General features: G+C 47.1%; 1 long non-coding RNA gene across 1 annotated transcript in view; it reads right to left on the bottom strand.

Moving 5' to 3' along the window:
* The window catches only part of LOC308464421, a 79736-nt gene extending 55020 nt beyond the window's left edge, over nucleotides 1-24716 (bottom strand). The window contains exon 1 of the long non-coding RNA XR_013980034.1: nucleotides 24224-24716. This is a non-coding gene — a long non-coding RNA (uncharacterized lncRNA). The remainder of the gene's footprint in view (nucleotides 1-24223) is intronic.
* Nucleotides 24717-25033: the final 317 nt, after the last annotated feature.

Raw genomic sequence — 25033 nt, 5'->3', positions numbered from 1 at the left:
AAATCCATGGTCAACAACATAATCATAGTGATACATTCCCCAAAGAACTTTGGTTTTCCCAAGGATCATTAGGTAGAAAGTCTGTAGCTCAGTTTCAATTCCTGGCATCCATGCCTGAAACCCTGGAGAGTCACTGCCAGTCCGTGCAGGCAATATTGAGCCAGATGGACCAATGGTTTGACTCAGGGTAAGGCAGCTTTTTCTGTTCCACTGTCCGTAGAAGTGGCAGTCAAATCCCAGCCAGACATCCTAATCCTGCTTCTTCCCCCTTCCTCCAGTACTGCTGGAATTAAACCTGGCCTCTCTTTCTCCTAGCTGCGCAATCATTCCCGTGTGGGATTGTAGTCACAATTTAAGTTGGAGTTAATAACCTTCTCTCCCAACAGAAGCCGGGCCTGTTCATTATCAAATCACCTCCAGATGCGCAGCTCCCTCTCATCTCCCAGCAGCTATAATCATCACTTTGCTGTGCCCCATGCAGGCCTGTGATATTACACAGCGCCTCCTGTTCGCATGCAGGAGGACACCCTGATGGGGAAGGAGGAAGCCGGTGGGAGGAGCAGCCAACAGCAAATGCCACTGTCCAAAGCTCTGGGAGGAGACAGCCCAAACAAACGCTTCCTCTGTGAGCAGCTGGAGGGATTCCTTCTCCTTAAGAGGTTCCAGATGAGCACAGGACAGGGCGTTCGTGAGTCTCTGGCAAAGGCCCAAACTAGCCATGCTCTTAGAGTGGGGGTCACAGGGAAGTTATGCAAACAGTGGAAAGGAAACTTCAGAGAGAAGATGACCAGCTCTGGAGCACACATGCCTACTTGAGGCTGAGGGAAACCCTTGAATGAGCACTTTCTCCTCTCCACAGCAGGTAACAGGCAGAAGAGAAGCACAAATGGCATGCTAGCAGTGTCAACCTCTTGGCCCAGAGGCCCAAGAAATGGAGGAGGAATTCAGTTCAGTTCACAATTAAAGACAAACCTACTTAATTTGTGCTTTCTTCAGTGGTGTAGCATGGGTTGCTGGCGTCCAGGGCCAAATGGAAGGGGTGGGAGGGAGGGATACAAACAAAGCATGCATGCACATTCAACTGCCTAATCATGTCCCATGTCACCCAGGAGATCGCAGCCACAGAGATAGGAAAAGAAGAGTTGTTTCGTTGTCTGGGAAGGTCACTTCCTGGTTCACACCGAGAAGCCGTTTTCAATGGAGCCTAGCACAGCTGTATCGAGGCAGCAGCAGGTGTTGAAATTTTGCACCCCCTAACAATTTTGCACCCGGGGCAACCACCCCTGTGTGCCCCCCACCACTATGCCACTGGCTTTCATAAGCAATACGTGAACTGAAACGCAGCCATCCTTTGAAATTTGCACTTCTAAGAATTTTGAGTACAAAAAAATGCATTGTATTTGGAGGAGATCATTTTGCAAGTATCTGCATGTTAGGGAAATTTGTAAGTGAAAAATATTAGGAGAAAATCAATATAAAATGTTGATGAATTTCCATGAGGACATTTTTTAAAAAAAAAAATCTCAAACAGATGTGGAAATGTGGAGAACTGAATTTTAAGACTGAAAAAATGAGAAATGGCAAGAAACAGAAAGCGGCATTATTTGCCCACTCCTACTTGGAAAGCCCTACTCTGTTGCCATCCAGATGTTTGTGGCTACATGCCAGCTGCAACTGATGGGAGCTGCAATATTCAAAGCATCTGGAGGATAGCAGATTAAAGAAGGCTGCTCTATGACTTCATTAGTTTCTCCACATTGTGTTTTTTTTTGGGGGGGGGGTAAATGTTATAGCCACTAGCAGAAGAGGTTTTTTAAAAAATAGGGAAAAGAAAACCTTGGTTGATGGATCTATCAGTGATTATTTGGTCACAGTAGCTAACAACGAAATCCCCATGTTCCGAAGAAGCACGTCTCTGATTCCCAAATAGTGGCAGACAAAACATGTGCGGGCAGATGGCTATCTGCATCAGGATCAGACTGTGGGCATCTGAATGGGCATAGCGGAAGGTAAAGTGCTGGACTGCACATAAACTCTTTGGTCTAGCCTGGCATGCAATTTCTGAAGCTCTGTTGCGTATGTCTAATCATATACAGTATTTTTCGCCCTATAGGACGCACTTTTCCCCCTCCAAAAATGAAGGGAAAATGTGTGTGTGTCCTATGGGGCGAATGCAGGCTTTTGCTGAAGCCTGGAGAGCGAGAGGGGTCAGTGCGCACCGACCCCTCTCGCTCTCCAGACTTCGCGCAGCTCTCCGCAAGCGGTGGGAGCCCGGCACTGGGCTCCCACGGCTTGCAGAGAGTTGCCTGTTCTGGGGGCTGGGGTCGGAAATAAGCCCCGCGCCTGGGGGGGAAATATTTTTTTCCCCTTTATTTCCCCCCCAAAAAACTAGGTGTGCCTTATGGGCCGGTGCGTCCTATGGGGCGAAAAATACGGTAATTTTTAGTTACAGGTAGGTAGCCATGTTGGTCTGCCGTAGTCGAAACAAAATAAAAAAAATTCCTTCTTCAGATATCTGAAGAAGTGTGCATGCACACGAAAGCTCATACCAATAACAAACTTGGTTGGTCTCTAAGGTGCTACTGGAAGGATTTTTTATGTTTTTGTTTGTTTCATATAATTCTTAGTGGGTCACTCCAGGTTGTAGCAACTGCATGTGAATCCATGCATCCCCTCAGCCCACATACCCTCGTGGCTTCCCTCTGCGCTGATGCGGCACCAGTTGCTGCAGGGAGATGCAGATGTAGAGCCGGGCCCAGAGCTGTGCAATGAATCCACAAATTGGACATTTTGGAAACAGGTCCTTTGGGGGTTGCTCTGCAGCATTCCAGATAAACACGCCAAAGCCAAACAAAGACAATTCAAAGCTCCTAATAAATAAATCAAGCCCTGTGAGCTTTGGTTGCCTTACCCAAATCAAACATGCACCTTTTAAAACTTTAGAATTTGTTTTGTTTTGTTTCAAAGGAGAGCTCACTTTGATTCTCTGAATAGCTGATGTCTTCCTGAAGCCCAGCATTGGGGATGCTTCAAGGATTTTGCATTTGAAATGGAAAGAATGCCTAGTAAATTCACGAGTTGACAAAAAAACCCCACACAAACAAAACCCTCCAGTAGAATCTGAAGGTCACAAATACTAATGGTTGGGAGTGGTGGGCACCCCCACCACACCTGAAGGTCGTGCCATTCATGCCAGCTGAGATGGAAAGTGTGAGGGCATTCTCCCCCACCCCCAAATTTCTTTGCTCTGCCAGGCTAGCACAGCCGAGAGGGTTAGATGGTCTAAATTTAAATTAACTTTCAAAACTGCCATGGATCCTTGCCCACCATGAGGAAAGGAGGTTGTCTCCCCATGCCAGGAAGAAGGAAGATGTGTTCTGGCATTTGGCTTTTCAGCTGTATTTCTCGTAATCAGTTCGTTACGGGGAGTAACGGGATCGATAAAAACAGGCTGTATTGATCAGAAATTCATGTGTTCAAATGGGGCTGCTAGGATTAGTTCATTATTCAGTCCCAGCCATACCACCACCTCGTTGCTTTTAAGAAAAACATCAGAAACAGCCAACTTACATGGATACATGTGCACACATTCCCCACTCTGCTAACCTGCTTTGAAAGGCATCCATCCAGTGCTGGTTGCCAGCCTGTCCCTGCTAGAAGGGCAGAGGGGGCTGAGATTCAAGCCATTTCCACTTGGCTCCTCACAAATGGACAGAAGGGAACGAGAGGTGTGAGAATTTACATGCTTGGAACAATTTCACCCTCCCACCTCTGTGCCCCTCCAACTAACCATCTCTCGTGTCCAGAAAACATCATACGTGTCCCTTTCAGGCCTGGTTTCAGGAGATGGGGGGGAGTCTGTTTTTCCCCCAAATGCAACAGGGGAAGGGAGAATGCCATTGGACCAGAGCTCCAAGGCAGCCCTTCAGAAGAAGAATGGCTTAAACTCTGCCCTCTGAAAGAAGAACTACTTGAAGCCCATCCACATTCCCTTGGCAGCCTCCCCTTTTCCCCATCTGTTCAGGTGGCCTGGTGCCCACTCACAAATTGGTCAGACACTTGCCCTCTGGCATTAGGTGCCAAGCAACCCAGGGAATAAATAGACAGGCTGCCTAGCATGGCAACCATGCCATCATCAGCAAAGGAGGCTTTGGTGCATGCCAACATTAAAAGCATCTTGGCATCTTCTGCCAACCACATGTGTCTGTTGCTGTTATACTTGAGGAGAGCTTATGCAAACCAAAGGGCTGCCAGAGCTTGTTCCATCACCTGGGTCTTGCGCCATTTACATTTAGGTCCACGTGGATTTGAATATTGCGCACACAATCACAGTTTGGAGTAATTCTTCTTCTCTGATTGCTGTTCCCTGACTATCCTCCAGAGGTTGATTTGTCTGTATAGAAAGTATGTTGATTCCTGCAGAATAGAATTGTTTGCCTAACCTTGGCAGAGTAAAGAATGGAAAGCCCACGTTTTTGAGAGACCCAACTAGGAGGCATAAAATCAGCTTCTTCAGAGACCTAGTTTGAAACGAGGATCATTGTTCCTGCTATGCACTCTACACTTGAATCAAAAGGTTGTTTTTAGAGGGGGGTAAAAGTTGTCCTGAAATTGGCATCCCAGACTCAGCTTTGTTGACACCTAATTCATGGTTGATGCTGGAGGAGACTCTTGAGAGTCCCATGGACTGCAAGAAGATCAAACCTCTCCATTCTTAAGGAAATCAGCCCTGAGTGCTCACTGGAAGGACAGATCCTGAAGCTGAGACTCTGGCCACCTCGTGAGAAGAGAAGACTCCCTGGAAAAGACCCTGATGCTGGGAAAGATGGAGGGCGCAAGGAGAAGGGGACGACAGAGGAGGAGATGGTTGGACAGTGTTCTTGAAGCTACCAACATGAGTTTGACCAAACTGTGGGAGGCAGTGGAAGACAGGAGTGCCTGGCGTGCTCTGCTCCATGGGGTCATGAAGAGTCAGACACGACTAAACGACTAAACAACAACAATTCATGGCCATACCCTCCAACATGTTGGGACCCAAAACTGGGATGTGCATCTTTCCAGCCATGCTCCTGCATGAGTCATGTGACCTGTGTGAGCTCACAGAGTCCAAAAGATGCGATATTTTCGGAGTTGTACTCTCACACAAGAGCACGGTGCCCAAGCAAACGTGCACTTTGGGGTGCTGCATGAGATTGTGGCCCTGAATAAAGTACTTTTATGGGGGGGGTGAGATTGTGGCACACAATCATGTGAGATCATGGCACCCAAAATGGCCACTGTGCTCTCACACAAAAAAGGGGATGTCCTGGTTTTACCAGGACACTTGCAGGGTATGTAGTACAAACTGCCATTTCATATTTTTCTTCAGAAGCTTCCTCAGAAGGATGTCATGTGAGGACATCGAGCCATGCTGACCGGATTAGACCAAAGGCCCACTTAGTCCAGCAGCCTGTTCTCAGAATGACCAACTGGGTGTTAGAATTCCTGATCTATGATTGCAGTCATGGGATTTTTGTCTATCACATGATGGTGTATGTTTCGACTCTACAGAGTGGGAAGTGATGGAGACAGGATGTTTGTGTTACTGTGTTCCGTGAAGTGGGACTATTGTCCTTTGTTCTTTTTCTCTTTGCTGTCTGATGCTAGAGAGAGAGGGAGCCATGTTGCAGTGCTCCATGTGTGTTTATATGTAATAAAGTAGATTAGCCAACATGCTGAGTTCTGTCATGCGAAATGCTGTGCTAACTCTGCGGATCTCTAAGTGTGCCGATGTCAGTCGGCATTGGCCGCTGTGATGTTCAGGCTGAAGAAAGCTTATGAAGCTCCCGAACGATCGACCAGGAGGGAGAGAACATGCCAGTCAGGCATGTGTCTCTGCCAGGGTCCTACTCGAGTGTAGGCTGAACTCCTGACACTGGGTGCCCCAAAGGTAAGCCCACAAGCAGGCTCTGAGTACAACGCCACTCACCCCACTTGTGATTCCCAGCGGCTGGTATTGCCTCTGATGCTGGAAGTACTTACAAAGCCATTGTGTCTTGGACACTTTGGCAGACTTGTTCTCAATGTATTGTAAGAACAAAAGGTGTTCCTACAACATGATGTGACTTGTGGGGGAAATGTCACCTGCTGAGAAGAGCTCCACAGGCTTTGTTGGAGACTCCCCACTTCAGAGGGGGCAACTGGGAATTGGGGTCTGATGGCCAGGTTGAGAGCTAGGCTCCTCATCTGCTGCAAAGGTGAATGAGTGTTTGGGTGAATGATGTGCAGGTTTTTTTTATTGTGGTTGGTGGAGACCTAGATTAGATTTAATTTAAGACTCATGGTTTTAGGCTGCTAGTGGTGTGGAACTATCTTCTTGCCTATGTAGCTAAGGGATTGTCAGGAGCAGTCATTGTGCACATGCAAGTGTGGGAGAAAGTGTGCAAGTTGAGGTACGGTTGTATTATTGGGGATAGAATCTGAAGATGGACTCTGGCTTGACCTTGCATGATTCGAATCACATTTTGTGCCCTTTGATGTTACCTGTTTTGCTATTTCATATACTGGGTGTATTGTATTTCGCTTTGCTTAATTTCCTTTGTAAACCACTTTGGGGTCTATTCTGCTGGAAAGCAGTATACAAATACTTGAAATAAATTATAAATACAGAATAAGTTCATCCAGCTTTCCTCCCTCTGAAAATCACCAGAATCAGCCTCCTATTTGGCCACCTGCAGTAGCATTTCAAATCAACCTTCGACTCATCAAAGGTTTGCTCTTGGATCTATTAAACTAAATTGCAAAACATGTATTTTTAGAACTTCTGTTGCTGCTGCCTTAAGGGAACTCCTTTGCTCCCTTCTCTTCCTGTACCAGGGATAGACAAATCTCTCATTTATTTGTCTCCATTCCTCCCCCCCCCCCCCAGTCTTAAGTTCTGTTCCCCACATGGGGAGCACATCAGTGTTGTTTTTAAGTCATCATGAAAATGCATTAGTGAATTTCTCCTACTATACAAATTTTTGTATGCAGTTTTGCAGAAAATACACATTTCGGGAAACACATTTCCCTAATAAAATACGCCTTTAATGATATTTCCACTGATACATACATTTTAGGCATACTAGGATATGCATCATCATAAGGTATTTTTTAAAAAGGCAAAGGACTGCTGGACAGTTAAGTCCAAAGGTGACTACGGGGTTGTGCCGCTCAACTTGTTTTTCAGGCCGAGGGAGCTGGCGTTTGTCCACAGACAGCTTCCTGGGTCATGTGGCCAGCATGACTGAACCGCTTCTGGCACAATGGAACACCGTGAGACAAACCAGAGCACACGGAAACACCGTTTACCTTCCCGCCGCAGCGGTACCTATTTATCTACTTGCACTGGTGTGCTTTCGAACTGCTAGGTTGGCAGGGGCTGGGACAAAGCAATGGGAGCTCACTCTGTCGCACGGATTCAAACCGCCGACCTTCTGATCGGCAAGCCCAAGAGTCTCAGTGGTTTAGACCACAGCGCCACCCGCATCCCAGTGAGAACAGGATGCTGGACTCGATGGGCCGTTGTTCTGATCCAGCAGGCTCTTCCTACGTTCTCCCCTTTTAAAGTTTGCCCACAAAAACACCCCCTGGCAATGGACTAAAGAATGGAGCCAGGGCCATTCAAAGTAAACTGAGGGCTCATCCACACTTACCTGCCTCCACCCTGTGCTTTCTAGGCACAGGTCTGTGATTTCCCAGTCCTCATCCGAGCACTTCCCCACCCCCTCCACTGCTTTCTGCAAGAAAACTTGCTCTTTAATGCTGAATCAGAACAATAGCAATGGAGCTCACCCCGTCTTATGATCGGCAAGCTGAAGAGGTTCAGCGGTTTAGACCACAGAACCACCCGCGTTCCCAATGTGTATCATCATACACATTGCTTGTTTGGGGAAGTGCATCAAAAAATTTAGAGAAGTGCAAATATTGCAGGACACCTGTGTTTCAGCTTGTAAAGAGACCCCTGACCATTAGGTCCAGTCGTGGCTGACTCTGGGGTTGTCGCACTCATCTCGCTTTATTGGCCGAGGGAGCAGGCGTACAGCTTCCGGGTCATGTGGCTAGCATGACTAAGCCTCTTCTGGCGAACCAGAGCAGTGCACAGAAACACCGTTTACCTTCCCACCAGAGTAGTACCTATTTATCTACTTGCACTTTGACGTGCTTTCGAACTGCTAGGTTGGCAGGAGTGTTATTGTTTAGGCAAAAGCAAATTAGGCAGGTTTGCCTTTAAATGTGCACTGTATTGAATTCATCCCCCATCACTATGCCACACCCATTATTCTTAACCTTGACTCCTGCCAGTCTCTGGTCTGTGTTTCCAGAGCCTAAAGTTGCCCAAATATATCTCCTTCCCTCTAGCCCATTAAGGAGACCCACATCTCAGCTTGCCCTTCCAAACCTTCCCCAAATGCAGAAAATACGAAAGGTGCAGGACTGGTGAATTTCCAGGGAAATATATTGGGAGCACAAGATAAACCCTGGGATTCCCTCCAGCATCCTGGAAATGCTTGAGGAAGAGCCAGGAAGCTCGGGACAAGCCAAGCCTTGTGCCTGGGACCCCTTGGAGGGCAAAAAGCAGGCACAGTGCAAGATAGCAGGAGAAACCAGCCTGAGCAGATTTAGAACACCTTCCCCCCCTCCCCCATCATTGAAGAGGAGCTGCAGTGGGGAGAGGGAGGGAGAAGCTGGTGGCTGGTTTATTTTTCTTTGACTAGCACACAGCACTCTTCAGTGCTTTCCACCACCCTCTTAAATAAGTAAAAGGTCATTTCTAATGCACCACTGACCATCCCATCGATTTGAATGAGCACTGAATCCCCAGCTCCCACTGGCATGTGGAACAAAGAGGATTTGTGCGTCTGATGGCCTGACCCTGTGCGTGTTTGCTCAGAGGCAAGTCCCATTGCATTCAGTGGATTTACTTCCATGTAAGTACGCACGGGAGGTGCAGCCTGGATGTGTGTGTGTGCATGCGTGTGTGTGCATGTTAGGGGGAGAGAGAAAGATCATGTTACATAAACAAACTAGCCTTGGAAATGGGGAAAAAAATCAAGGTGAGTTTCATGGTCAATATACCCTTCATGCTCCTCTCATCATGCCGCCACCCTACCCCCCAAAGAAGATAACAAATTTGAAAGAAATAGAATTACAAGATGGATCAGTGAGCTGCATATACCACTCTCTTATTCAGAAGCATTGTCATTTCCTGGTCATCATTGTTTTTGCAAGGAAAAGCGTTCCTTCAGAAGCCATCATAGAGTTGGTGGGAGGCTTGTAGGCCACCTAGTCAAACTCCCTGCTGAAGGAAGGAGTCCCGGACTAAAGTAGCCTCCCCAACTGATGGCAGCCCAACCTTTGCTTGGAGACCTCCAGTGAAGGGAAGCCCAGCACCCACAGGTCAAAGTGCTCCATCCAGCAGTATCCTCAAACGTTCAACTAAAATCTGCCCTCCTGTGAATTAGCTCCATTAGCTCCAGTCCTTCCCCTTAGAGGAACAGAGAATCCCACACAGGGATGGCTGCTCAGCTAGGAGGCAGAGGAAGAGGCAGATTTTACTCCCAACAGTACTGGAGAAGGTTGGAGGACGCAGGATTAGGATGGACTTGGCTTGTCTGGCTGCTGCAGAGGAAAAGACAGACATGGATGGATTCTATATATGAATCATATGTTCACAGCTGCCTCTCCTATCACCTTAGGGCAATTGGCATACATGTGCTTTTATTTTATTTTATTTTATTTATTTCCTGAATATAGAACTTTGCATTTGGGCATCTTCATAAGGGAGAATAAGCACACGAACTTTCTCCCCACCCCCCAGGGCCGTCTTTACCTGGGGGTGCAAGGGGTGTGGGGCACCCGGGCACCGAATTCTGGGGGATGCCAGGTGCCCGCCACTGAAGCCGCCTAAGCCAAAGGTCAGCAAACTTTTTCAGCAGGGGGCCAGTCCACTGTCCTTCAGACCTTGTGGGGGGCCAGACTATATATTGGGGGGGGGGGGAATGAACAAATTCCTATGCCCCACAAATAAACCAGAGATGCAGTTTGAATAAAAGGACACACTCTACTCATGTAAAACACACTGATTCCCGGACCATCCGCGGGCCGGATTGAGAAGGCGATTGGGCCACATCCAGCCCCCAGGCCTTAGGTTGCCTACCCATGGCCTAAGCTCTTAACTATCTACCTGTTATGAAATAATAAATACTTTTGATCAAGCTAGAAAAACAAAATACATATATACCTAGGCATTACCGAAATGTATACCTACTGTTTCACTAAAGGACTTTCGACTTTGTGTGCTCATTTACCAAAGATGCGCTGCACCAGTGGCGGCGCTTGTCATTCACAACGGTGGTGCTTGTCAGATGAGTCAACGATGGCGCTTGTCATTCTCAACAATGCCGTGCACACGAAATTAACTCTTACATCAAAATATTATGTTACGTATTGTATTGAGCTGCTATGCGGCAGCAGGGTCAGCGGCACCTTTGACACGACCGATGTTTCTCCTGAATAGGTGCCTAAACAATACTTATACGTTTAAGTGTGGTGGTGGTGTATACTTAAGTATAAGTGTATTGTAAATAAATGAGCAAATAAAAGTTTGTTTCTTTTCCCTCCCTTCTTTCATAAACAAGAGATAAGGCATAAGCGTGGTATCTGACATAAGCATAATAAAAGTTAATTGGGGGGCTAAACTAAATTTGGGGGTGCTGGGCGGATCTTTGCACCCCGGTGGCGCATATGCTAAAGACAGCGCTCCAGATAAATAGAAGCAGCATTGGGTAAGATGCAAAGCTTTGGCTCTTCAGAGTCTTCCATTCCCAACAAGCCAAAAGCTCTTTCATTGCAACTTGTGATTTCCTTATGCATCTCCCCACTGGGGGAAAGAAAGCACTCAAACACCCTAAAGAATAACTACCCCTGTGGGTCACTTATGATCTAGAGCATGGGTAGGCAACCTAAGGCCCGTGGGCCAGATACGGCCCAATCGCCTTCTCAATCTGGCCCGCGGACGGTCCAGGAATCAGTGTGTTTTTACATGAATAGAATGTGTCCTTTTATTTAAAATGCATCTCTGGGTTATTTGTGGGGCATAGGAATTCGTTCATTTTCCAGGACTTCCGGGGAGGCGCCTCCGGTAATGGCGGAATTCCTCTGACCGGGAGGAATCTGCTCTGTGGGAATCTGGGTCTGGCCACCACGGCGAAGGCGGAGACCCGTTAAAATCACAGGCGGGAGAAGCCTGTGAGCGTGGGATTCGGCGGGCACCTTTAGCGCCTCCTCCACTCGCGGGGAACCCCGGTTTTGGGGGCTCCGGAGCGACGTGGGGTGAACGGCGCGGTGCATCGAATCATCTGCTTCTTTCACGGAGCGAAGCCGCATAGCTGTTGCCGGAGAGCGCTGACCTTTTCCTGTGGACAATTTGACTTTAAAGTAATTACCCGTGAGTAAAGCTGAAACGGAAGAATTGGATTTCTAAATGTTTAATTTGGTACCGTAACGGGGAGGTTCAAAACAGGAAGTCCGCCTTCCCCTTTTGTAAATAGACTGAGGCAATGAAGTTGCAAGCTGGAGTCCTGGAAGGTCTTTTGTAAAAGGTTAAATTTCCAACGGTAAAGAACATTAAACCCCCTCTTGGAGGCAGGAGAAGAGAGGGGGAAGTTGCGGATTGAATATGCCTGCGGGAGAGAGCGAAGAGACTTAAAACACCGCCGCTCTGACCCTGGAAACGGGCTGCTAGTAGGACTGACGTCTTTTGGAATGTTCATTGACAGCGTTTAGAACGTTCATTGACAGCTGGTCAAATAAGAGAAATACATTGTTTCTACTGTCTCCGGCTGCTTTAAAAAGGAGTAAAAGTAACTGAAAATTGAAACTAATTTGAAACTAATCTTGGATTAGGAAGGCACTGGACATAGTAAAAGATCCATCGCATCCTGGTCACTGTCTCTTCCAGCTCTTGCCGTCGGGACGGAGATACAGGACGATGAAGACAAGAACGAGCCGTCTTAAGAACAGCTTCTTCTCCAGAGCGATCTCGGCCCTGAATGGGAAGCCCGGACTTTGAAAGTCATCTAATCTCCCTTGCTGTATTATATTGTATTGATTAATTAGTGTTTTTATGGAGCAGTCAAGTAATTTCGTTGTCCCCAAAGGGGGCAATGACAATAAAGATATTATTATTATTATTATTATTATTATTATTATTATTATTATTAATGTTTTTCTTTTTTTCTTTTTTTCCTTTCTTTTTTTGTCTTTCTGTTTTGTTGTGTTTAAACGGTTGAAAATTAATAAATATTATTTTTTTAAAAAAAGGAATTCATTCATTTCCCTCCAAAAAACATAGTCCGGCCCACCACATGGTCTGAGGGACCGGCCCACGGCTGAAAAAGGTTGCTGACCCCTGAGCTAGAGTCAGCTGACACAATCTCTTTGAGATGCACAAGGCTGCCTCCTGCCTAGTTGCTGGGAGGAGGGTGGGGAGGGAGCGAAGAGCACGACAGACTGATTGAGACATCTCATCGATATTCCCAGTCCGTTAGTGTTCTGTTCTCCAGCTGGCCTTGCATCCTTCCCCCCCCCTTTCTCCTGCCTCTGATGTGCCCCCAGGTTCCCAAGCAATAATACAAGCTGTGAAGAAGAACAAGGCCAAGCTTTTCCTCCATTCCCCCACCCAGTGACTCTGTAGCTTACAGGGGATTGTGGCCTTGCCCAGCCAGCTTCTCTGGGAAGTCAACAGGAAAACCTCAACTTCTTCCGATCTGGGGAGCAAAAGGAGCGTCTTGAATCCTACATTAGGTGACTCTGCTGCAAACAATTTGCTCTATGAGTGTCCATTATCTGGTGGGGCCGAACATATAAAAGTGTCAAAGGGCTGTAGCTCAGTGAAAGAGCATCTGCTTTGCATGCAGAAGGTTGCCGGTTCAGTCTCAGAGGGCATCTCCTGGCAGAGCCGGGAATGTTACCTTTCTGAAGCCTGGGAGAGATGCTGCCAGCCAGTGTAGACAATATTGAGCTAGGTGAACCGAAATGGCCTGAGACAGTATTAGGCAGATTCCTATGCCGCTGTGTTCTTCCAACAGATCAATAGATGACCAACGCAGGTTTATATTTTTAATCACACAATGCCACCAATATCTATGCTGCCTTCAGGAGTCGAATGAGCATGGAGCATGCAATCAAAATTCTGACCGTAGGGTGATACCAAAAGCCTCCAGGAAATTCATGTGCATGCATGTAGTTGTGCCTATTTTGGCTTTTTTATTTGGGGTGCAATGTGGCCTCCAGACCTCTCTGTCTGGCCCTTAGGACTTTCCCAAGCCACATCCTTCAGCAGCTCTGCTTTGCTTTCACCTTGAGTGTATTTGCCTGGCTGGAATGTATTGTCAAATTCTGATAATGATTCTTGCTTGCCTGGTTGGCAGATGAAAAGATGGGAGCCTAGGGTATACAAGGGCAAATTTTGCAGGAATTGCTCAGTCCAAGCGTGATGCTTATAGCTTGACAAGGAAGCACGGATGAGATGAGTTTTGTCCAGTGTTCCTGCTGCCACCATTGTTCTTCCTTGCCATTCTTCTGTCTCCCTTCCTTCCTGATGAGGCCGTCGGACTTGCCTCGCTGCCAGAAAAGGGACCTGACACAAAACACAGCTAATAACAAGGCTTTATGGAACTGTCATCGCTCTGGCGCCTGCCATTCATTCATCTGATGGTAGCTGTCATCCACAACCCTGTCCTGCTGCTAAACCTCCTCAAGTGGTTACCTTGAAGCATGTTTCATAAAAGGCACCATTGGAACTACAAGATGAGGACAAGAGCTCTGGGCTAGACAGGTGGCTTCCTGGGTGGGCTGAAGATCCTGGGAGCTACCAGGTCTGCTTTGGGATGGAGTGGTTGGGTTGTGGTGTCAGTTCTGGAGCCCAGTCTTACTTCTAGCAACCAGCAGGAGGCCCTGGCAAAATTCCCAGCTCCAGAGGGATAGCGGCAATGAAAGTTGCAAGCTCCAGCAGTAGCTCTTTCTCACACCAACAGCACCCTTGGCTGAGTGGCTGCTTACGCATCGCTAAGAAAGAGCACGCTAAATTGCATAAATGTATATATGATTGCCAACATGCCTATGCATCCGAGCCTATCTTATATTTGTAATTAATTTATATGTTGTACTTTATTGATAGTTCGTTTTATGACGACTTTCTTGTGTTATAATCTTCATATAATCAAAGTGAGCAATTTTACCGGGTGGTTGTTACATTCTGAAATGGTTTAGCATTTGACTGCTATCATAACAATGTATTGATTTGCATTTTAGTTCTTCTGCTGCCGGACTCTTTGAGCAGATTTGTACAGAAAGGTGGCGTGCAAATTTAATTAATAGAAAGAAAGACATAAAATTTGCAAGTGCTAATTTATATGCATTTAGGAAATGTTGCTCTAATTCACTAAGTCATAGAATTGTAGAGTTGGACAGGACCCTGAGGATCATTTATTCCAAACCCCCACAATGCAGCTGTCCCATATGGGGATCGAACCTGCAACCTTGGTGTTATCAGCACCACTCTCTAACCAACTGACCTATTGAAACAGAAATACAATAAATTGTGGGGAAGACCGTGACCTGATGACCTGTGTGCCTACTGAGTCTGCTGTCCAGGTGCTGATAATTAAACTTCAATTCCCCCCACCCAACCACCTCTCTCTTCTTTGGGTTCTCTATCTTTAAAGTGGAGTTCGACTAGGCAGCCCTTTGAGTAGTAGTAGTCGCCTTCCAACACCCTACAACAGGCTTCCTCAAACTTGGCCCTCCAGATGTTTTTGGACTACAACTCCCATGATCCCTACCTAGCAGGACCAGTGGTCAGGGATGATGGGAACTGTAGTCTCAAAACATCTGGTGGGCTGAGTTTGAGGAAGCCTGCCCTATAACAACCAGGTAGCTCCAAATCCAATACATCAGGCCTTAGCTGAGGCTTGTCTGTGAGGGAGGGCAGAGGATTTGGATGGAGGCAACTTCATCCGTAGTGACTTCCTCCCCTCCCCTGAAGAACAGGGCTCTGAGATAATGGCACAGAGGGTTTGCTTGGGATGGGAGCCACATCCTCAGAAGGCTTAGGCAGCTTTCGGTTAGTGGCCAGGACTTCCTGGGGGCCCCACAAAATGGCTGCTGGTATTTTATTTTCCCAGAATGCCCCAGTCTTTGTGCTAATCTAGGGTCGTGTTTCCCAACATGGGGCCCATGCTCCACAGGGGGGCAGTTTGATTTTTAAGGGGGCAATTCGAGAATGAGTTATTAACAGCAAATGGCCTTTTAGGCTTCCTCCACATGAATAGGAGTTCACTTTTTGAATAATAAGAATTATATGTCATGGGGAGGCATCAGGATTTTAGAGATGCTTAGGTGGGGCATGGCCAAAAAAGGGGTGGGGGGGTGGGAACCACTGATCTAGGGCATCCTTTGTGGGATGGTGGCGGCAGATGATGCACATTCCAAAAGAAATGACAGTCTCTCTCCCACTGTCTGGAAATTTAAGTAAAGAAGAGGCTCAAAAGAGTGGTACACCTCACTGCAAAAGAAAAGCCAGGATGGCCTTGCCTGCCTCTGGATGCAACCATTAAAAAGAAAAGGAAAAAAAATCAAAAAGGTTAATAAATGGTTAAGTGGTTTATTGAATTGTTTATCAATAATTTATAGATCCCCATAAAGTCCACCAACTCTTTATTACCCTCCTTTTTTTATAACCATCCATAACTATAATTCCTTTGACTCTTAGCCAGGTTGCTTTTCTTTCCCTCTCTGTATCAGGTATTAATGATCTGGAAAGTTCAAAAACTGCTCCACACACTCATTAACCCTTTAATACTTGTCTAATCTCTCTCTCTCTCTCTCTCTCTCTCTCTCTCTCTGTGTGTGTGTGTGTGTGTGTGTGTGTGTTTTAAAGTCATTTAGACAGTGTTACCGTTTATTTGGAGTTTTTCTACCAGTTCAACCTTACAGGAGATTTCACAGTTTAGGGAAATTAAGACAGGCAGAGGCAGGCAGGAATCTCCAGTGGGTGAGCCAACTCACGAAATTAAACCTTGCCAGTGTTTTTTGGAAAGAGAGTGAATTGCAAATAGGCGAAAGGAGTCATCAAAATATACGGGGACGTATTCCGCTTGGGATTAGTTTTTATTGCTCCGCTGCAGTTGCGGAGCTGAGCTCTATTTACTACATCATTCTTCTGTACCTTTTGATTATCATTAAAGGAAATCCTTTATGGATTTTTGGGGTTCCAGGCATGTTGTGAGATGGCTCCATCTCTTTCAAAACTCTGCAATAAAACCAGTTTCATGCACATCCCTTAACCAGCAATCTCCCAGAGAGACCCTTTAAGATTGGGGGGGGGGGAATGACGACCATATCTCCCATCCCCTCAAATTGAGGGGAGAAGGTGTCAGGTAGGGGTAAAGTGGAAGGGGCTACCCCAAAGCCTATCATTTGCTTATTATAATGGTCACTACTTCTCAATGGACCATACATCTCACAATTTTTAAAAAAACCTTTTGGCATCATGACATCACAGTGAGGAAGCCAAAGGTGCAGCAAAAAAAGAAACAAACCCTAAAGTACATTTTTAAAAAGGCATATTTCAGGGGGGCTGGGGCACTGTATCATGCCACACCACAGAAATGCGGGATGCACACCACGCCCCCAGGGACGAGGGCCCTGAGACGAGTGCTGCTTCGGGTACCAGAGCAGGTTGCTTCACCTCTGGGTGCAGGATTAGTCAGCTGCCTGTTGCCGATGTGCCCATCTGAGGAACAAGGACCTCCCTAGAGTAAATGGATACTTGTGAGTAAGCTGCTCCTCATGGGTAGACCAGGCTCTCAGGCATTCTGCAGCTGGGCTCTGAATACTAAGGTTTTAAAATGATGGGGAAATGTATTTGCACCAGCTCCTTCACAGCTCCAGCTCTATCTCTCTAGCCCAGGGGTCAGCAAACTTTTTCAGCAGGGGGCCGGTCCACTGTCCCTCAGACCTTGGGGGGCAGACTATATTTTGGGGGGGGGGGATGATTGAATTCCTATGCCCCACAAATAACCCAGAGATGCAGTTTAAATAAAAGCAATCATTCTACTCATGTAAAAACACACTGATTCCCAGACCGTCCATGGGCCAGATTGAGAAGGTGATTGGGCTGCATCCAGCCCCTGGGCCTTAGGTTGCCTACCCCATCTCTAGCTGGTCACTGAACGCTTACCCCAGTGCCAGACCACCCAAGAAACAGAGTGAAGCAGTCGACCATGGTACTTTCTCAAAACTTTCAATGTGCCTGTTGGCCCAGACAATGTGACCATCCTTCAATCAAGCTCCGACCAACCTGGCTCTGGGTTAAGCTCCAATATCTGAAATAGTCCAGTTGGCAGAGCAGGAGACTCCTAATCTCAGCATCATGGGTTTGAGCCCCACATTGGGCAAAAGATTCCTGAATTTCAGGGGTTGGGATTAAATGACCGTCAGGGTCCCTCCCAACCCCAAAGTTCTACAATTCTATGACTTTGCCCATGTGCTAAACCCCACTCATGTACCCCACCTTCCAGAGGTGGGGGGCTGCTATGTTGTGGCTGCCCCCAGACACCACAAAGGCCACCTGGCTCCTCCTTTGCTGTCTTCCAATTGCCAGCCAAAAGCTGTTTTACTCCTGAGTGCATTCGATGAAATTTAATTTCAGAGCATCTTAGCTCAGTTTTTTGGGTTGGTTTTTTTAAAAACTGGTTATTCGGCTGCTGCTTCTGTTAGTGGCTTTTTGTTTGTTTGTTTTAATTCATTTTAGCTTATTAATTGCAACAGTTAATTGTAGATTTATTTCATTTAATTTTGGAAGCCGCCTCAGGGGTTTCAGGCAGAAAGAGGGTAATGCTTTATTGAATAAACTGTTAAGTCAATGTAAAACAGCAAACACCTATTTTGCTGGCAGTCTAATCTGTTTACGCTTTCTTGTGATCTAATAAATGAATCCTCTTTGAATTTGATTTCAGTGAAATTGAGAAACTGTCAGGAAGCTGGCACTTGTCCCCCTCCCGCAGTCCCCCCATGCTTTCAAATTATTTGGCTAGAACCTTAAGAACCAATGGTTTCCTGTCTTCCTACTGAGCAATTGCATCCAATGTCTTCCTGTAGCAAAAAGGTGAAAGGAAGCTGGAAATTCAGGACAAGAGGCTGGCATAGACCTGTGGAATGCAGGGGGCAAGTCCCAGCTGCCTCTTTCTTGCCAGTTTACTGCCCTGGGGCAAAATCCAGCCCGGGCTGTTGCTGAGGCCACTGGTGTAGAGGGCTGTCAGGGGGCTGTTGCCCCGGGCGCATAATGGGGAGGGGGCGTGAACCAGGCCCCCCTGAGATTTCCCCGCCCAGTGCATGAGAGAGCACCCATCAGTGGCAAGGGCTGGGCGATGTGCAGAGGGTCTCTTTGCCTTCCGCTCAACCAGCCTTCATCTCCAACGAGTGGCCAGGGAGAGAGGAGAGTCAGCGGCAGTGTTGCCACCCTTCTCCTTGGCTGGGCGACACCGAGCAAGGATGCTTCCAAGGGAGCATTCTCAGACCCGGCCAGGCCAGGTGCAGCGGGCTCCCTCTATGCCCCACATCCCGCCCCCTTCGAGGGCATGCCCCAGGCGCCCACCATAGGTGGCTGGAGCATACACTCTGCCACTGGCTGAGGTTCCTGCCTGGGACCCTCTAAAATGAAAGGCAGCCCCACCACAGTGGGCTGCCATTGCCACCAGGTGTCGCAGCCTTGCCCGCTCTGCCCTGCCTCGCAAAGCCTTGGAAGCAGCTGCAAGGAGAAGCCTGTGTTGTGCTCCCTTCCTGCTTCACTGTCACTGTGGAGAGGCAGCCCGCCTGGCTGAAGACAGACGGTTGTCTCTCCACTGTAATTTCGCTGGGCCAAACTGCAGGATGGCAGCAGCTGCAGGAGAGAAAGCAAACAACATTCAGTGCTATAATTACATATGTTAAATATATACATATCTGTATCTCTCTGTGTGTGCATCCGTGTATATATATATCTCCAAGTAGTCTTTCTTCCTCTAGGTGTTACAGATGTACCTGTCACAGGACTATTTTCTTTGCTTCCTCGCTGTGGATGTGTCGCCTTGGTAATACAGTTTCCACTCTGCTGGAAAGGGGCAGAAAAGGGCACGCAGAATGATTCAGGGGCTGGTGGAGCAGCTCAAGGAGAAGCTACAATCTTTGGGGCTTTTTAGCTTAGTAAAAAAGGGCACAGAGAAGATAACAGAGGTGTCTAGAATGATGCATATGATCGAGAGGATGAATAAGGAGAATTCTGCCTCTCTCACAACACTAGAACCCAGAAGCATAGGTGCATGTTGGAAGATTCAGACCAAAGGAACACATAGATGCTGGTGTCTTTTGATTTCTTCTGGTGTTCATTTAAATTATATGTTGCCTTTATGGATAATTTTACCTCTTGTGAATCACTTTGGGGGTTTTCTACAATCGAGGGGCACATACATTTTGTAATATACAATAAAAATAAAGGCAGGACTTCATCACACAGCTCATAGTTAAACTATGGCATTTCTTCCCACAAGTAGGGATACTTCTTAGTATAAATAGTCATACTCCCAAAGTCCAAATACGCAGGCAGCTGTGTCAATTTAACACATATGTTAAAGCAACAGTGCATCGCATATCAAACTTATCAGGATTACCCTGCGTAGTTTCCTGAGCTCAGTGGTGCTTCGATCGGATTGCATAGTTTTGCTTAATTTGTAGATTTGACTTGTAAACCGCATTGGCCTTTAACAAAACAACTCCAGCTGGCTGAAATACAACCTTTAGCTTTTCACTAGAAACACATGCACAACCTTGCAATGAAGTGTTATCATGTAAACAGTCTGTGTGAAGGAACCCCAACAAAGAAAAGGAAAGACGTGTCCAGCCTCTGTGTGATGGGTGCATTCTCTGACTTAAAAAATTGGTGACCGCTGACATTGGTACCTGGGCTGGCATGGGCACAGCAGGGCACACCAAGGCTTGTGGCACTGCTTGACGCAGATTCCTTTTGTTCTTCTTATTTTTCAAAGCAGTTTTTAGTCAGGGAACAGCCAGCCAGGCATGTGCATGCCTGTACTCTTCCCATTTTATTATTTTTACTTTTAAAACCAATCACTCTTTTCTACAATAATAAAATGGCGCTTGGTCCCAAGGAAATGCATTTAGCACCAGGGTGGCAGAAGCAAACCCCGTTTTATTCCTGTAGTCATGATGCCACTATGATCTAAGTGAGTTTTAAATGCAAAACTGCATGTGGAATTTTTTAATTCAAAAAGTCAGGCTTGGAAAACTCTTTTTGATAACCTAAACCAAAACACAGCTAGTGACCCCTCAAAATTCACACTTCTCTGAATTTTGCTGCGCAGTTCTCCAACTGAAAGAAAGGGGAGGAAAAAATGAGGATATTGTCAGAATATGTGCATAAAAATGCATGTATTAATTAAAATAGCATCCAAAAAAGCATTATTTGGGGCGAAAGTTCTTGCAAAGATGTATATTGGGCTCTGATCAGCCATGTGGTGCAGTGGTTAGAGTGTCAGACTAGGACCTGTGAGATCAGCGTTCAAATCCCTGTGCAGCCATGAAACTTGCTTGGGTGACTTTGGGCCAGCAATGTCTTTCAGCCTAACTTACCTCTCAGGGCTGTTGCAAGGATTAAATGTAGGGGGTAGAAACTACATACACCACCTCGAGTTCCTTGGAGGAATGGCGCAATATACTAAACGTAATAATACAGTGGTACCTAGGGTTACATACGCTTCAGGTTACAGACTCCGCTAACCCAGAAATAGTACCTCGGGTTAAGAACTCTGCTTCAGGATGAGAACAGAAATCGTGCGCGGAGGCTGCAGGAGGCCCCATTAGCTAAAGTGGTGCTTCAGGTTAGGAGCAGTTTCAGGTTAAGAACGGACCTCCAGAACAAATTAAGTACTTAACCCGAGGTACCACTGTAAATACACATCATTTCCTCTGACTTTTAAAATGCAAATTGAAGTAAGAACATGTCCAGCTGAGTTTAAGACTGAGAAATGGAGAAACGGAGAGAAATACCTAAATTATTAGTCAGTCCGTATCCTCAACTAGCTCCAACACAATCCTGGAAGGTGGAGAAAAAAGCTCCCTCATCTCCATCTCTTTTGGGCTGAGCCTTGGATACGTGACCAACTGGCACCTGCACCGTTTGTTTCCAAAATTTGGCACCCATGTCCTAAGAGTCTGTGGAGAGACATGGTGAACTCACCCCATCCTGGCTGTGCTGCTGGATGTGTGTGGAGAGAGGGTGAGAGAGAGAGCGGGGTTGGTGACTGCAGAACAGATCAGGCCTGGCCATGTTTTGTGGCTCTCCGATACTGCAGACTTTGTATTATCCTTCAGGTGGTAAATTGTTTTGGGTTCTTTTGTCTCCGTCGTTCAAGCAAGCTGTGAATCTGACAGAAGGACAGGCAAGCCCCTTGCCAAGAACAATATCTACCAAGCAGTCCATCATTCCTGTTGGGGATCTTTAATCCTGCATTGGAACAGCGCAGCAAATGCCAATCCACTCCACCCAGAGCAGAAACGGCCCAGGAAAGGTTTTAATGACTAATCTGCTGGTGCTGAGACAATATATTTATAAACTGATTCATTATTATACGCATATTTTAAAATCTCACCCTTCTTTATGCAGGAGTCTCTGGGTGGGTTACAATAAGGTGGGGGGGGGGGTTGTGACGCTCCTCGCCAGTAAGGAATACCAACATCTTTTTTTCTCCTACCTGTGGCAACCATTTTGTGCTAGCACCCCAACACTTTTATGCAGGGATGGGTATCGGCACCTCATTCCCCCCTCCAAAGCACTGGTGACACTAGAAACAGAACTAACCAGAATAACCACGACATCCAATGCCCTTTTAAAATGTGTTGGTAGGGTTATTGGGTTGTTTTAATTTTTATTATGCATTTTGTGTTTTTATATTGTGGTGGTTTTTTTAGTTGTAATCGCCCTGAGACCTGCGGGTATAGGGTGCTGTACAAATTTAATAAATAATAAATAATAATCACTAAACAGCATTCGGGGACGCGGGTGGCGCTGTGGGTTAAACCACAGAGTCTAGGGCTTGCCGATCAGAAGGTTGGCGGTTTGAATCCCCGTGACAGGGTGAGCTCCCTTTGCTCGGTCCCTGCTCCTGCCAATCTAGCAGTTCAAAAGCATGTCAAAGTGCAAGTGGATAAATAGGCGGGAAGGTAAACGGCATTTCTGTGCGCTGTTCTGGTTCGCCAGAAGCGCTTAGTCATGCTGGCCACATGACCTGGAAGCTGTACGCCGGCTCCCTCGGTCAATAAAGCGTGATGAGCGCCGCAACCCCAGAGTCGTCCGTGACTGGACCTAATGGTCAGGGTTCCCTTTACCTTTACCTTTAAACAGCAGTCGAGAACATTTGAAAATATCAGATGATTAGAACCCACAGCACATAGTGCCCCAAACTAGTTCCGCAATCATAAATCAGCCCTAAGCTCCCTTCAGCCTGAGCCCTCCCTACCAAAGGCCTGGCCAAAGAGGTCACTTTTTAACTGGTGCTTAAAATAACGCCAAAGCATCTGGGCCAGACTGTGCCCAGGTCCTGTCTGTCTCTGCAGCCTCCTCTCCTCGTTTCCCCGGACAAAGAATTCTCCTGTGGTGGCACATATTCTGAAGCCATTATCTTTGTCACACACAGCATCTCCCCAAATGGACGGGATCCCTTCCAGGCAGGACCGAGTTCAGGCCTTGCTAGTCCGACAACACGTCTCTATGCAGGCTGCGGGCTGGGAACAAAAGGGCTGGCTTCATTATTCACAGAGTGACATCAATGTCCTCTCCGCAGCTATTTATAGACTGGCTCCTCCAGGTTGGCAGGTCACCAAGCCATCGCTGTGCATTGGTGAGTGCCAATTGTCTGATCATCTGTCTTTGGAGTCGGTCATGCTGAGGCTACACAAACAAGGGTGTGGCTGCTCGCTGGGCCCCATTGCTGCCAGCCTGGTGGTCTTGGCTGGGTCACACACTTGTCTCCTAAGGGGTCCTTGTTCATCTGAGGGCTTTCTTTGCATGAAAAAGCCATGCCATGCATGACAACTCCATTTTCCCATCACGCCTTGAGACTTCCAGAGGGGCATAGGGATGCAACGGTTAGTTCCAAGTCCATTTTTAAGGGTGGGGAAATGGGGGCACAATTCCTCTGGGGCCCCCACATGGAGTGGGCCACAAGGACGTTGACAAGCAGTGCCCTAGAGAAAACTAGCACAGGGAGCACTGAGAAGGAAGGAAATCGTTGACTCTGGGCATCACAGTCTTAAAAGGAACCTGGCTAATTCATAAAATCAGAGATGTGTTGGATAGGAGCAACTGCAGAGGCTGCACACTTTCTAACCTTAAACTTCCCAACAACAACAACCAGTCCCAGATATTTAGAGGTTAGTTGTTGGGATGATTTGTAGCTCAGCGGTCCCAGGTTCAATCCCCATCATCTTGAGGTGTGGCTGGGAAAAACTCCAGTCTAAAATCCTGGAGGGCCACTGCCGTTCAGCGCAGTCGAAACTCAGCTAGATGAACCAACTGTCTGATCTGGTGTAATGCAGCTCCCTATATTCCTTCCTATGCTCCTCTGTGGTCATTCAGCAACGGCAGAAAGGAATTGTGGACATGGTCAGACAGACTCTACTTTTCTGATGCTCAGAGACTTTTCACCTTCTGCAGGGCAGCTGGCAACCACTTGTCCTGGCTTATCAGTCACTCAGCAGCTGGAAGTGTTCAATCAACAGAAGATTTGGATAGGGCATATTACACACTTACACCTGGGAGGGTAGGTGGGCTTAAGTTAGGTCATTTGACTTGGCCAGAGGCCATAACAAAAGTCAATATCCTAAAATACATAACAGAACATCAAGGATCAGCAATAATGACCGCTCCCCACATCAAATGGTGGGCGTCTTTTGCATGGTTGCACACAGCCCCCGGATCCCAGTGTGGCTGGTAGTACGGACTGGTTTCGCCCTCCCCAGGCTGAATACCTGGAGGTCTCCACCTACCTCAGCTAATCGCCCAATCCCGCCTGGGGAGGCATTGCCAGGGGATCAGCCAGGTAGGGGGAGAGACCGCCCTGCCCACACAATGGAAGGTGAATCTTACCTGGGAAACGTCAGTTGGCTCCATCCTGCCCTCCCTCAGTTAAGCCTTCTTTTGCAGGTTAACCTCTTTTCCACAGGTACGCAGCCGCTGCTATGTCATGGTTGCTGTTGAAGGGCCGGAAAGGAATTTTCCTGCATTGGCAGGTTTTGCCTTTCCCGTAGCAAAATGTCACAACTTTCGCAGTTTCAGGCCTTGGGTGGAATCATTTAGTCTATCTTCCTAAAGTGGGGGGGGGCGTGAAGCAGTGATCCACCCACCCCCCTTGCGGCGGTGATCCCAGGGTTCCCTGTTAAAGGGGTCTTGAGGGAAGGCTTTGGCCGTACGCCGAAAGGTTGTCATTGCTCTCCCCTGCGACGGCGGTGAAACGGGGAGTGGGCTGGCTGCTTGAACATATGTTCTCCAGAGCCAGCCCAATCCCCACACATTCTGGATAATCCTGATGTCTCCCAGATCCCCAGCTGGGGACTGGGAAGGATAAACACCCAGTGCCTGAGTCAAGGTCTCCCTACATATGAAACTTAATAAAGTTGTGGCCAATTTTAATCCCATAGCACGTTATCTTGAGTCATTATTCCACTCAGGGGACTCCTCCTGTCCACGGAAAAACAAAACACACATCTCACATTTCCAGCGTCATCTTACAACCGCCACCAACACCAGTTGTCAAACTTACAAACTTAAGCCCTGCACAGTTTGGGATATTGTTTTGTTCATTGCTCCCATTCATTATCAGTCCCCTAATGAACACAGCTTGTGTGCTTAAAAATACCTGCAGTTAGATGCAAAAACATAGGTAATGCCTCATGTACC

Source organism: Podarcis pityusensis (genome assembly GCF_964106645.2).
Source record: "Podarcis pityusensis genome assembly, chromosome: 15".
Taxonomy (NCBI): Eukaryota; Metazoa; Chordata; class Lepidosauria; order Squamata; family Lacertidae; genus Podarcis; species Podarcis pityusensis.
Note: the sequence above shows the minus strand (reverse complement) of the source record. Positions and strands in the feature narration are given on the sequence as shown.